Consider the following 12,035-nt stretch of genomic DNA (forward strand, 5'->3'; position numbering starts at 1 on the left):
TGAAACTCCAATACTTTGGCCACCTCATGTGAAAAACTGACTTATTTGAAAAAACCTGGATGCTGGGAAAGATTGCAGGCAGAAGGAGAAGGGGACAATAGAGGATGAGATGGTTGGATGGCATCACTGACTGGATGGACATGAGTTTGAGTGAGCTCTGGCAGTTGGTGATGGACAGGGAAGTCTGTCGTGCTGCAGTCCACGGGGTTTCAAAGACTCGGACATGACTGCAAGACTGAACTGTACTGAACTTTTAATTACCTCCCTTCCCACCAAGTCAATACTTTCTTTGCATGAAAAGTGTTTTCTTGAGTTTTAGATCATAGATTATTTTCTTGTTTTTTCAAATCTACTTAGAGTAATTTATAGGCTTTAAAATATATATTTATAATTTTATTTATTGTATGATTATTTGTATATATGATTTTTGTGTGCATTCACACACATTCTTCTGTGTATGACTTATTATACTTAACATTCATGAATATATCCATACTGTTGTGTATAGTACTTACTTAATTATGCACAACTATCTCTATTTTGTATAATGCTATTATAAATACTATTGAGATTTTGGGGGCAAATAGGTTAAATATCTATAAGCATAATGATTGTGTCATAGGGTTTGTTTATTTTTTTTTAATGAGGTGGATGAAACTGGAGCCTATTATACAGAGTGAAGTAAGCCAGAAAGAAAAACACCAATACAGTATACTAACGCATATATACGGAATTTAGAAAGATGGTAATGATAACCCTGTATATGAGACAGCAAAAGAGACACAGGTGTATAGAACAATATTTGACACTCTTTGGGAGAGGGTGAGGGTGGGATGATTTGGGAGAATGGCATTGTAACATGTATATTATCATTTGCGAAACGAATCACCAGTCCAGGTTCGACGCATGATACAGGATGCTAGGGGCTGGTGCATGGGGATGACCCAGAGGGAGGATAAGGGGAGGAGGGAGGTGGGAGGGGGGTTCAAGAAGGGGAACACATGTACACCCGGGGCGAATTCATGTCAATGTATGGCAAAACCAACCAATATAATATTGTAAAGTAATTAGCCTCCAATAAAAAAAAAACCATAGCCTTGACTAGATGGACAAATACTTTGGTTGGCAAAGTAATGTCTCTGCTCTTTAATATGCTATCTAGGTTAGCATATAACTTTCCTTCCAAGGAGTAAGCGTCTTTTAATTTCATGGCTGCAATCAGCATCTGCAGTGATTTTGGAGCCCCCCAAAAATAAAGTCTGACACTGTTTCCACTGTTTCCCCATCTATTTCCCATGAAGTGATGGGACCAGATGCCATGATCTTCGTTTTCTGAATGTTGAGCTTCAAGCCAACCTTTACACTCTGAATCTCTTAATTCCATACCTCTATCTTGCCCCTTCCTTCCCCTCTCTCCCCATTTGTACCACTAATTCTACATAGCTGAACCTGGTTGTTTTGTTAATACATTTGTTTTAGAGGGTTTTGCTTTTTACTTTTTAGATTCTGCATGTAAGTGATAACGGTATTTTTCTTTTTATGACTTATTGAATTAAATGTAATAATCTTTAGGTTCATCCATATTATGGCAAATGGCATAGTCTCATAGTTTTTTATGCCTGAGGAGAATTCCATTGTGTATGTATGAAAGTGAAAGCTAAAGTTGCTCAGTCATGTCCAATTCTTTGCAACCCTGTGGACTATACAGTCCATGGAATTCTCCAGGCCAGAATACTGGAGTGGGAAGCCTTTACCTTCTCCAGGTGATCTTTCAAGCCAGGGATCAAACCCAGGCAGGTCTCTCACATTTCAGGCAGATTCTTTACCAGTTGAGCCACAAGGGAAGCCCTTGTGTATGTATGTATACCACAGCTATATCCATTCATCTGTTAATGGGCACTTGGGTTGCTACCATATCTTGGCTATTGCCAGTGCTGCTATGAACATTGGGATGCATTTTTCTTTCTGAGTTGTTGCTGTTGTTCAGTTGCTTGGTTGTGTCCAACTTTTAGCAACACCATGGACTGCAGTGTACCAGGCTTCTCTGTCCTTCACCATCTCTCAGAGCTTGCTAAGACTCAAGTCCATTGAGTTGTTGATTTCATCCAACCATCTCATCCTCTGTCGTCCCCTTCTCCTCCTGTCTTCAATCTTTCCCAGCATCAGGGACTTTTCTAATGCATCAGCACTTCACATCAGGTGGCCTAAGTATTGGAGCTTCAGCTTCAGTATCAGTCCTTCCAATAAATATTCAGGATTGATTTCCTTTAGGATGGGCTGTTTTGATCTCCTTGCAGTTCAAGGGACTCTCAAAAGCTTTCTTCAAAACCACAGTCCAAAAGCATCAACTTGATGCTCAGTCTTTTTTATGGTTCAACTCTCACATCTGTACATGACTACTGGAAAAACCATAGTTTTGACTATATGGATATTTGTCAGCAAAGTAATGTCTAAGCTTTTGTATTAGTGTTTTCATTTCCTTTTTACTACTGAGAACATATACTCAGTAGTAGAATCGCAGGCTTATATAGTAGTTCTATTTTTTTGTTTTTTGAGGATCCTTCATACTGCTTTCCATAGTGACTGCACCAGTTTACAAACCCACCAACAGTGTGCTAGGGTTCTCTTTTCTCCACATCCTTGCCAAATTTATTATTTGTAGACTTTTTTGATGATAGACATTTTGACAGGTGTCAGGTGATTTCTCATTGTGGTTTTGACTTGCATTTTGCTGATGATTAGTGATGTTGAGCAACTATTTGTGTGCCTTCTGGCTATCTATATGTCTTCTGTAGACAAATGCCTATTTAAAGCTGTGCCCATTTTTAAATTGCATAGTTTGTTTGTTTTTTGCTATTGAGTTTAATGAGTTCTTTATCTAGTTTGTATGTTAGCCCCTTATAAACTATATGGTTTACAACTGTTTTCTACCATTTGGCACGTTGCTTTTTCATTTTGTTGATGGTTGCTTTTGCTGTGCAGAAGCTTTTTTTAACTTGATGTAGCCCCATTTGTTTATTATTCCTTTTGCTGCATTTGCTTTTGGTGTCAGATCTGAAAAAAATCATTGCCAAGACTGAAGTCAAGGAGATTACCACCTAGTTTTTTTTTTCTCCTAGGAGTTTTATACTTTCAGATCTTACATTCAATTCTTGAATTGACTTTGGGAGAATTTTTGTGGTATTAATATAAGACAGTGGTCTGGTTTCATTCTTTTGTATTATATGTGGCTGTCCAGTTTTCCCAACACCGTTGAAGAGACTATTCTTTTCCTGTTGTATATTTTTGGCTCCTTTGTCATAAATTTTAATTGACTGCATGGACGGAGGAGCCTGGTGGGCTGCCATCTATGGGGTCACAAAGAGTCAGACATGACTGAGCGACTTCACCTTCACTTTTCATTTTCATTCATTGGAGAAGGAATTGGCAACCCACTCCAGTGTTCTTGCCTGGAGAATCCCAGGGATCAGGGAGCCTGGTGGGCTGCTGTCTATGGGGTCGCACAGAGTCAGACACGACTGAAGTGACTTAGTAGCAGCAGCAGCAGCATATGCATAGGTTTGTTTATAAGATCTCTGTTCAGTTGATTTGTTTGTTTTTAGGCCATACCATACTATTTTTACTACTGTAGTTTTGTAAAACCGTTTGCAGTCAAGGAGTCTGATACCTCCAATGCTCTTGCTTTTTTTCAATATTACTTTGGCTATACAGGCTTAAAATTTATTTTTTATATTGATGTCATATGAAACAATCTTGATAATTTAACTTATGACTAAAGACTTCTATGAATTATTTTTACAATTTTCTACATAAAAATGATGTCCTCTGTTTACAATGACATTTTATCCATTAAAATTCTTATAAAATTCTCTCTGTTATACCTTGTTTCAGTGACTAAGACATCTAGAGCAGGTTGAGAACTGACAATAATGGTCATTCTTTTTTTTTTTCATTAAGGGGAAGAATTTTAATAATCCACAATTAGATATCATTAATGATAATAGTAGATGTATATAATCTTGTAGATATTTTTGGCCAAAAGTGGATTGTCTTTTTAATTTTTTACTTTGTTAAATGTTTTTAATCCATAAATAAGTGTTGAAATTTTATCAAATGCTTTTTCTGCATCCACTGTGAAAACTAATATTTTCTCACTTTTTCCTGTTAATTTCACAAAATATATATTTTCACATTAACCTTTCTTATAAACCTTTTGTTTATTTTTTTAAAATTTTTATTATTTTTTTATTTTTTCAAAAACAATTTTAGGAGTCTTTACTTAAAAACAACCTTATCGAGGAGCACGGGAAGATGGCAGAGGAATAGGACGGGGCGGCCACTTTCTCCCCCACAAAATCAACAAAAGAACATTTGAACACTGAGTAAATCCAACAAAAAAACTTCTGAATACCGGAAGAGGACATCAGGCACTCAGAAAAGCAGCCCATAGTAGACGAAAGGAGGTTCAGTTCAGTTCAGTCGCTCAGTCGTGTCCGACTCTCCACGACCCCATGAATCACAGCACACCAGGCCTCCCTGTCCATCACCAACTCCTGGACTACACTCAAACTCATGTCCACAGAGTCGGTGATGCCATCCAGCCATCTCATTCTCTGTCGTCCCCTTCTCCTCCCGCCCCCAACCTTTCCCAGCATCAGAGTCTTTTCCAGTGAGTCAACTCGTCGCATGAGGTGGTCAAAGTATTGCAGTTTCAGCTTTAGCATCAGTCACTCCAATGAACACCCAGGATTGATCTCCTTTAGAATGGACTGGTTGGATCTCCTTGCAATATAAGGGACTCTCAAGAGTCTTCTCCAACACCACAGTTCAAAAGCAATCGATTCTCGGCAATCAGCTTTTTTCACAGTCCAACTCTCACATCCATACATGACCACGGGAAAAATCATTGCCTTGACTAGACGGACCTTTGTTGGCAAAGTAATGTCTTTACTTTTTAATATACTATCAAGGTTGGTCATAAGGTAGGAAATAGATAAAAAGATAAAAAGAGAGACAAAAGAGGGAGGGACAGAGCTCCGTCCCAGGAAGGGAGGCTTAAAAGAAAAAAAGAAGAGAAGTTTCCAAACACCTAGAAACACTGGCGAGTGGAACCTCAGAGGGCCGCATAACTGGGAGACAAAAGACCTAAATAATTAAAACTCACAGACTAAGTGCCCAGAGGAAACTCTCAGGAGAGAAGCGGCACAGACGCCCGTGCCCCTCACTAGCAGGCGGGGGTTGGGCAGGGAGGCGCCGGCAGCAGCGCTTAGAGGGAGAACCGGTGGCTGCGCTTAGAGGGAGAACTGGCCGCGGTGCTTCTTAGAGGGAGAACCAGGGGCTGCGCTTAGAGGGAGAACTGGCGGCTGTGCTTAGAGGGAGAACTGGGCTTGAACGCCCCAGGGCAAACTGAGGGCTTGAATTTAAGATACCAGAGCAGAGGTTGCAGCTGAAGGGCGAGAGGGCTGGAAAAAGCCTGTGAAAAGACCCAAGCCAGCCCCGCCCACAGAACCTGGCCCTGAGCAGGAGCGCGCCAGAAGCGGGCAGCCCTTCCCCCAGCCCCGGACAACGTGGGCAGGGAGGGCAGCCAACGCCGTGGCGGGGGCAGCTGCAGCCCCAGAGAGGCTTCCTGTGCCAAGCTGGAGGCAGGCTTCCTTGCTGGCCAGGACTTCTGGGGTTTGGGCCGGTCGATATCCACCTGAGAAAGTGCGCTGGTTGTACTCCCAGAAAACCGAGCGGCAGGGACCGGGAAGGCGATAAGTCTCAGCGATCGCACTCGCCAAACACCTGGTCACCTGAGCTGCTAGGACCAGGGAAGGCACAAAACGCAGGCCCAGCCAAGTCTGCGCCTTTGTCGAGTACCCGAGGACCTGAAACTGAGCCGCTCAGACCTGGGAAGCGCAGGCAACCCAGCGCCATCCGCGGACAGCTCGCAGCAGAGCAAACTAAAGCCTAAGCAGCATAAACAGGGAAAGCACACACGCCTCGAGCGGGAGTATTCCCAGTGTAGATGAGACACCGCGAGCACTCCCCCCAGATGCCAGGGATATTTGTTAGCTGTTCCTCCCTCCCCATAGCAGGACTGAATAGGTGAGCCGGGGGGAAAAAAAAGTGTCCACCATCGCATCCTGGTGTCAGGATGGGAATTAGACACTGAGGAGACCAGAAAACAGAAGAGCTTTTTCAACAGAAGGAACTGCCTTGGGAGTAACAGAGGGAGAAGCGTTGAGCCTCCTGCAAGAATAAGACTGAAAACCAGAGGTAGAGGCTTAAGGCCAAATCCTGAGAACACCAGAGATCTCCTGTTCCAGAGATCATTAATTGATAGGTACTCATCAAATGCCTCCATACATACACTGAAACTAGGCACCACCCAAGGGTCAATAAGTTTCAGTGAAAGACATACTACGCAAGCTATACAGCAACACAGGAGAATAGCACTGAGCTTCAATATACAGGCTGCCCAAAGCCACCCCAAACCCACTGATATCTCAAACTCATTACTGGACACTTCATTGCACTCCAGAGAGAAGAAATCCAGCTCCACCCACCAGAACATCGACTCAAGCTTCCCTAACCAGGGAACCTTGACAAGTCACCCATCCAACCCCACACACAACGAGGTAACTACATAATAAAGAAAACTCCACAAACTGCCAGAAGACAGAAAGGACACCCCGAACACAGCAATATAAGCAAGATGAAGAGGCAGAGAAATACCCAACAAGTAAAGGAACAGGATAAATGCCCACAAACACAAACAAAAGAGGAAGATATAGGGAACTTACCCAATAAAAAATTTCGAATTTTAATTGTGAAAATGATTCAAAATCTTGAAAGCAAAATGGAGTTACAGATAAATAAACTGGAGAAAAGGATTGAGAAGATGGAAGAAATGTTCAATAAGGAATTAGAGGAAACAAAAAAGAGTCAATATACAATGAATAATACAATAGATAAGATCAGAAACACTCTCGAAGGCACAAACAGTAGAATAATGGAGGCAGAAGACAGGATAAGCGAGCTAGAAGATAGAATTGTAGAAATAAATGAAACAGAGACGGAAAAAGAAAAAAGAATTTTAAAAAATGAGGACAATATTAGAGACATATGGGAAAATATTAAATGCCCCAACATTCGAATCATAGGAGTACCAGAAGAAGAAGACAAAAGGAAAGACCATGAGAGAATACTTGAGGAGATAATAGTTGAAAATTTCCCTAAAATGGGGAAGGAAATAATCACCCAAGTCCAAGAAGCACAGAGAGTCCCTAACAGGATAAACCCAAGGCGAAATACCACAAGGTACATATTAATCAAATTAACAAAGATCAAACACAAAGAAAAAATATTAAAAAGCAGCAAGGGAAAAACAACAAATAACACACAAGGGGATCCCCATAAGGATAACAGCTGATCTTTCAGCAGAAACTCTACAGGCCAGGAGGGAATGGCAAGACATACTTAAAGTGATGAAAGAAAATAAACTACAGCCCAGATTACAGTACCCAGCAAGGATCTCATTCAAATATGAAGGAGAAATCAAAAGCTTTACAGACAATCAAAAGCTGAGAGAATTCAGCATCACCAAACCAGCTCTTCAGCAAATACTAAAGGATCTTTTCTAGACTGGAAACACAGAAAGGGTATATAAACTCGAACCCAAAACAATAAAGAAAATGGCAACGGGATCATACTTATCAATAATCACCTTAAACGTAAATGGGTTGAAAGCACCATCCAAAAGACAAAGGCTGGCTGAATGGATACAAAAACAAGACCCCCATATATGTTGTCTACAAGAGACCCACCTCAAATCGAGGGACACATACAGACTGAAAGTGAAGGGCTGGAAAAAGATATTCCACGCAAATAAAGACCAAAAGAAAGCAAGAGTAGCAATACTCATATCAGATAAAATAGATTTTAAAACAAAGGCTGTGAAGAGACAAAGAAGGAAACTACATAATGATCAAAGGATTAATCCAAGAAGAAGATATAACAATTAAAAATATTTATGCACCCAACATAGGAGCACCACAATATGTAAGACAATTACTAACAAGTATGAAAGGGGAAATTAACAATAACACAATAATAGTGAGAGACTTCAATACCCCACTTACATCTATGGATAGATCAACTAAACAGAAAATTAACAAGGAAACACAAACTTTAAATGATACAATAGACCAGTTAGACATAATAGATATCTATAGGACATTTCACCCCAAAACAATGAATTTCACCTTTTTCTCAAGTGCACACGGAACCTTTTCCAGGATAGATCACATCCTGAGCCATAAATCTAGCCTTGGTAAATTCAAAAAAATTGAAATCATTCCAAGCATCTTTTCTGACCACAATGCAGTGAGATTAGATCTCAATTACAGGAGAAAAACTATTAAAAATGCCAACATATGGAGGCTGAACAACACGCTGCAGAATAATGAACAAATCATAGAAGAAATCAAAAGAGAAATCAAAATATGCATAGAAATGAATGAAAATGAAAACACAACAACCCAAAACCTCTGGGACACTGGAAAAGCAGTGCTAAGGGGAAGTTCATTGCAATACAGGCACACCTCAGGAAACAAGAAAAAAGTCAACTAAATAACCTAACTCTACATCTAAAGCAACTAGAAAAGGAAGAAATGAAGAACCCCAGGGTCAGTAGAAGGAAAGCAATCGTAAAAATTAGGGCAGAGATAAATGCAAAAGAAAGAAAAGAGACCATAGCAAAAATCAACAAAGCCAAAAGTTGGTTCTTTGAGAAGGTAAATAAAATTGACAAACCACTAGCCAGACTCATCAAGAAACAAAAGGAGAAGAACCAAATCAATAAAATTAGAAATGAAAATGGAGAGATCACAACTGACAACACAGAATACAAAGGATTATTAGAGAATACTATCAGCAATTATATGGCAATAAAATGAATAACTTGGAAGAAATGGACAAATTCCTAGAAAAGTACACCTTGCCAAAACTGAACCAGGAAGAAATAGAAAATCTGAACAGACCCATCACAAGCACGGAAATAGAGGAAGTAATCTGAAAGCTTCCAGCAAACAAAAGCCCAGGTCCAGACGGCTTCACAGCTGAATTCTACCAAAAATTTAGTAAAGAGCTAACACCTATTCTACTCAAAATCTTACAGAAAATTGCTGAGGAAGGGAAACTTCCAAACTCATTCTATGAGGCCACTATCACCCTAATCCCAAAACCTGGTAAAGATCCGACAAAAAAAGAAAACTACAGGCCAATATAACTGATGAACATAGATGCAAAAATCCTTAACAAAATTCTAGCAATCAGAATCCAACAACACATTAAGAAGATCATACATCATGACCAAGTGGGCTTTATCCCAGGAATGCAAGGATTCTTCAATATCCACAAATCAATCAACCTAATACACCACATTAACAAACTGAAAAATAAAAATCATATGATTATCTCAATAGATGCAGAGAAAGCCTTTGACAAAATACAACATCCATTTATGATAAAAACCTTCCAGAAAGTGGGAATAGAAGGGACATATCTCAACATAATAAAAGCTATATACAACAAACCCACAGAAAACATCATCCTCAATGGTGAAAAACTGAAAGCATTTCCCTTAAAGTCAGGAAGAATACAAGGGTGCCCACTCTCACCACTACTATTCAACATAGTTCTGGAAGTTTTGGCTACAGCAATCAGAGCAGAAAAATACATAAAAGGAATACAAATTGGAAAAGAAGAAGCAAAACTTTCACTGTTCACTGATGACATGATCCTCTACACAGAAAACCCTAAAGACTCTACCAGAAAACTACTAGAGCTAATCAATGAATACAGTAAAGTTGTTGGATATAAAATCAACACACAGTAATCCCTTGCATTCCTATACACTAATAATGAGAAAATAGAAAGAGAAATTAACTATTCCATTCACCGTTGTAATGAAAAGAATTAAATACTTAGGAATGTATCTACCCAAGGAAACAAAAGACTTGTACATTGAAGACTATAAAACACTAGTGAAAGTAATCAAAGAGGACACTAATAGATGGAGAAATATACCGTGTTTGGGGATTGGAAGAATAAATATTGTGAAAATGAGTATACTACCCAAAGTAATTTATACATTCAATGCAATCCTTATCAAGCTACCAACGATATTTTTCACAGAACTAGAACAAATAATCTCACAATTTGTATGGAAATACAAAAAACCTCGAATAGTCAAAGCAATCTTGAAGAAGAAGAATGGAACTGGAGGAATTAACCTGCCAGACTTCAGGCTCTACTACAAAGCCACAGTCATCAAGACAGTATGGTACTGGCATAGAGACAGAAATATAGATCAATGGAACAAAATAGAAAGCCCAGAGATAAATCCACGCACCTATGGACACCTTATTTTCGACAAAGGAGGAAAGAACATTCAATGGAGAAAAGACAGTCTCTTCAACAAGTGGTGCTGGGAAAACTGGTCAGCCACTTGTAAAAGAATGAAACTAGAACACTTCTTAACACCAAACACCAAAATAAACTCAAAATGGATTAGAGAGCTAAATGTAAGACCAGATTCTATAAAACTCCTAGAGGAGATAGTAGGCAAAACACTCTCCGACATAAATCACAGCAGGATGCTCCAAGACCGCAAAACACTCTCTGACATAAATCACAGCAGGATTCTCCAACACCCACTTCCCAGAATATTGGAAATAAAAGCAAAAATAAACAAATGGGACCTAATTAAAATTAAAAGCTTCTGCACAGCAAAGGAAATTCTAAGCAAGGTGAAAAGACAGCCTTCAGAATGGGAGAAAATAATAGCAAATTAAGCAACTGATAAAGGATTAATCTCCAAAATATACAAGCAGCTCCTGCAGCTCAATTCCAGAAAACTAAGTGACCCAATCAAAAAATGGACCAAAGAACCAAACAGACATTTCTCCAAAGAAGACAAAAAGATGGCTAACAAACACATGAAAAAATGCTCAACATCCCTCAGAATCAGAGAAATGAAAATCAAAACCACCATGAGATACCATTTCACACAGTCAGAATGGCTGCTATCCAAAAGTCTACATGCAATAAATGCTGGAGAGGGTATGGAGAAAAGGGAACCCTCTTACACTGTTGGTGGGAATGCAAACTAGTACAACCACTATAGAGAACGGTATGGAGATTCCTCCAAAAACTGGAAATAGAACTGCCATATGATCCAGCAATCGCACTCCTGAGCATACACACCAAGGAAACCAGAATTGAAAGAGATACATGTACTCCAATGTTCATTGTTGCACTGTTTATGATAGCCAGGACATGGAAGCAACCTAGATGTCCATCTGCAGATGAATGGATAAGAAAGCTTTGGTACATATACACAATGGAGTATTTTTCAGCCATCAAAAAGAATGCATTTGAATCAGTTTTAATGAGGTGTATGAAATTGGAGCCAATTATACAGAGTGAAGTAAGCCAGAAAGAAAAACATCAATACAGTATACTAATGCATATATATGGAATTTAGAAAGATGGTAACCTGAACCCTGTATACGAGACAGCAAAAGAGACATAGGCATATAGAACAGTCTTTGGAACTCTGTGGGAGAGGGTGAAGGTGGGAATATTGGGGAGAACGGCATTGTAGCATGTATATTATCATAACTGACCGGTCCAGGTTCTAAGCATGATACAGAATGCTTGGGGCTGGTTCACGGGGATGACATGGAGGGAGGATATGGGGAAGAGGGAGGTGGGAGGGGGGTTCAAGAAAGGGAACACATGAAAGGGAACACATGAATCCCGGGGCGGATTCATGTCAATGTATGGCAAAACCAACCAATATATTAATGTAAGGTAATTTGCCTCCAATAAAATAAATCAAAAAAAAAAAAAAAACCTTATCTTAAGATGGAGTAACTTTGGTTTTACGAGCAGCAAGCAAAGTACAGAAGCAAAAATGCATTACAGGAGCATTAAGTTCTACATTAGGTCACAGTGTCTAATCTGAAATCACACCCATAATATCATTT

This window comes from Moschus berezovskii, chromosome 5 (genome assembly GCF_049115385.1).
Source record: "Moschus berezovskii isolate FMDL1 chromosome 5, NW_MosBer_1.0, whole genome shotgun sequence".
NCBI classification, from domain to species: Eukaryota; Metazoa; Chordata; class Mammalia; order Artiodactyla; family Moschidae; genus Moschus; species Moschus berezovskii.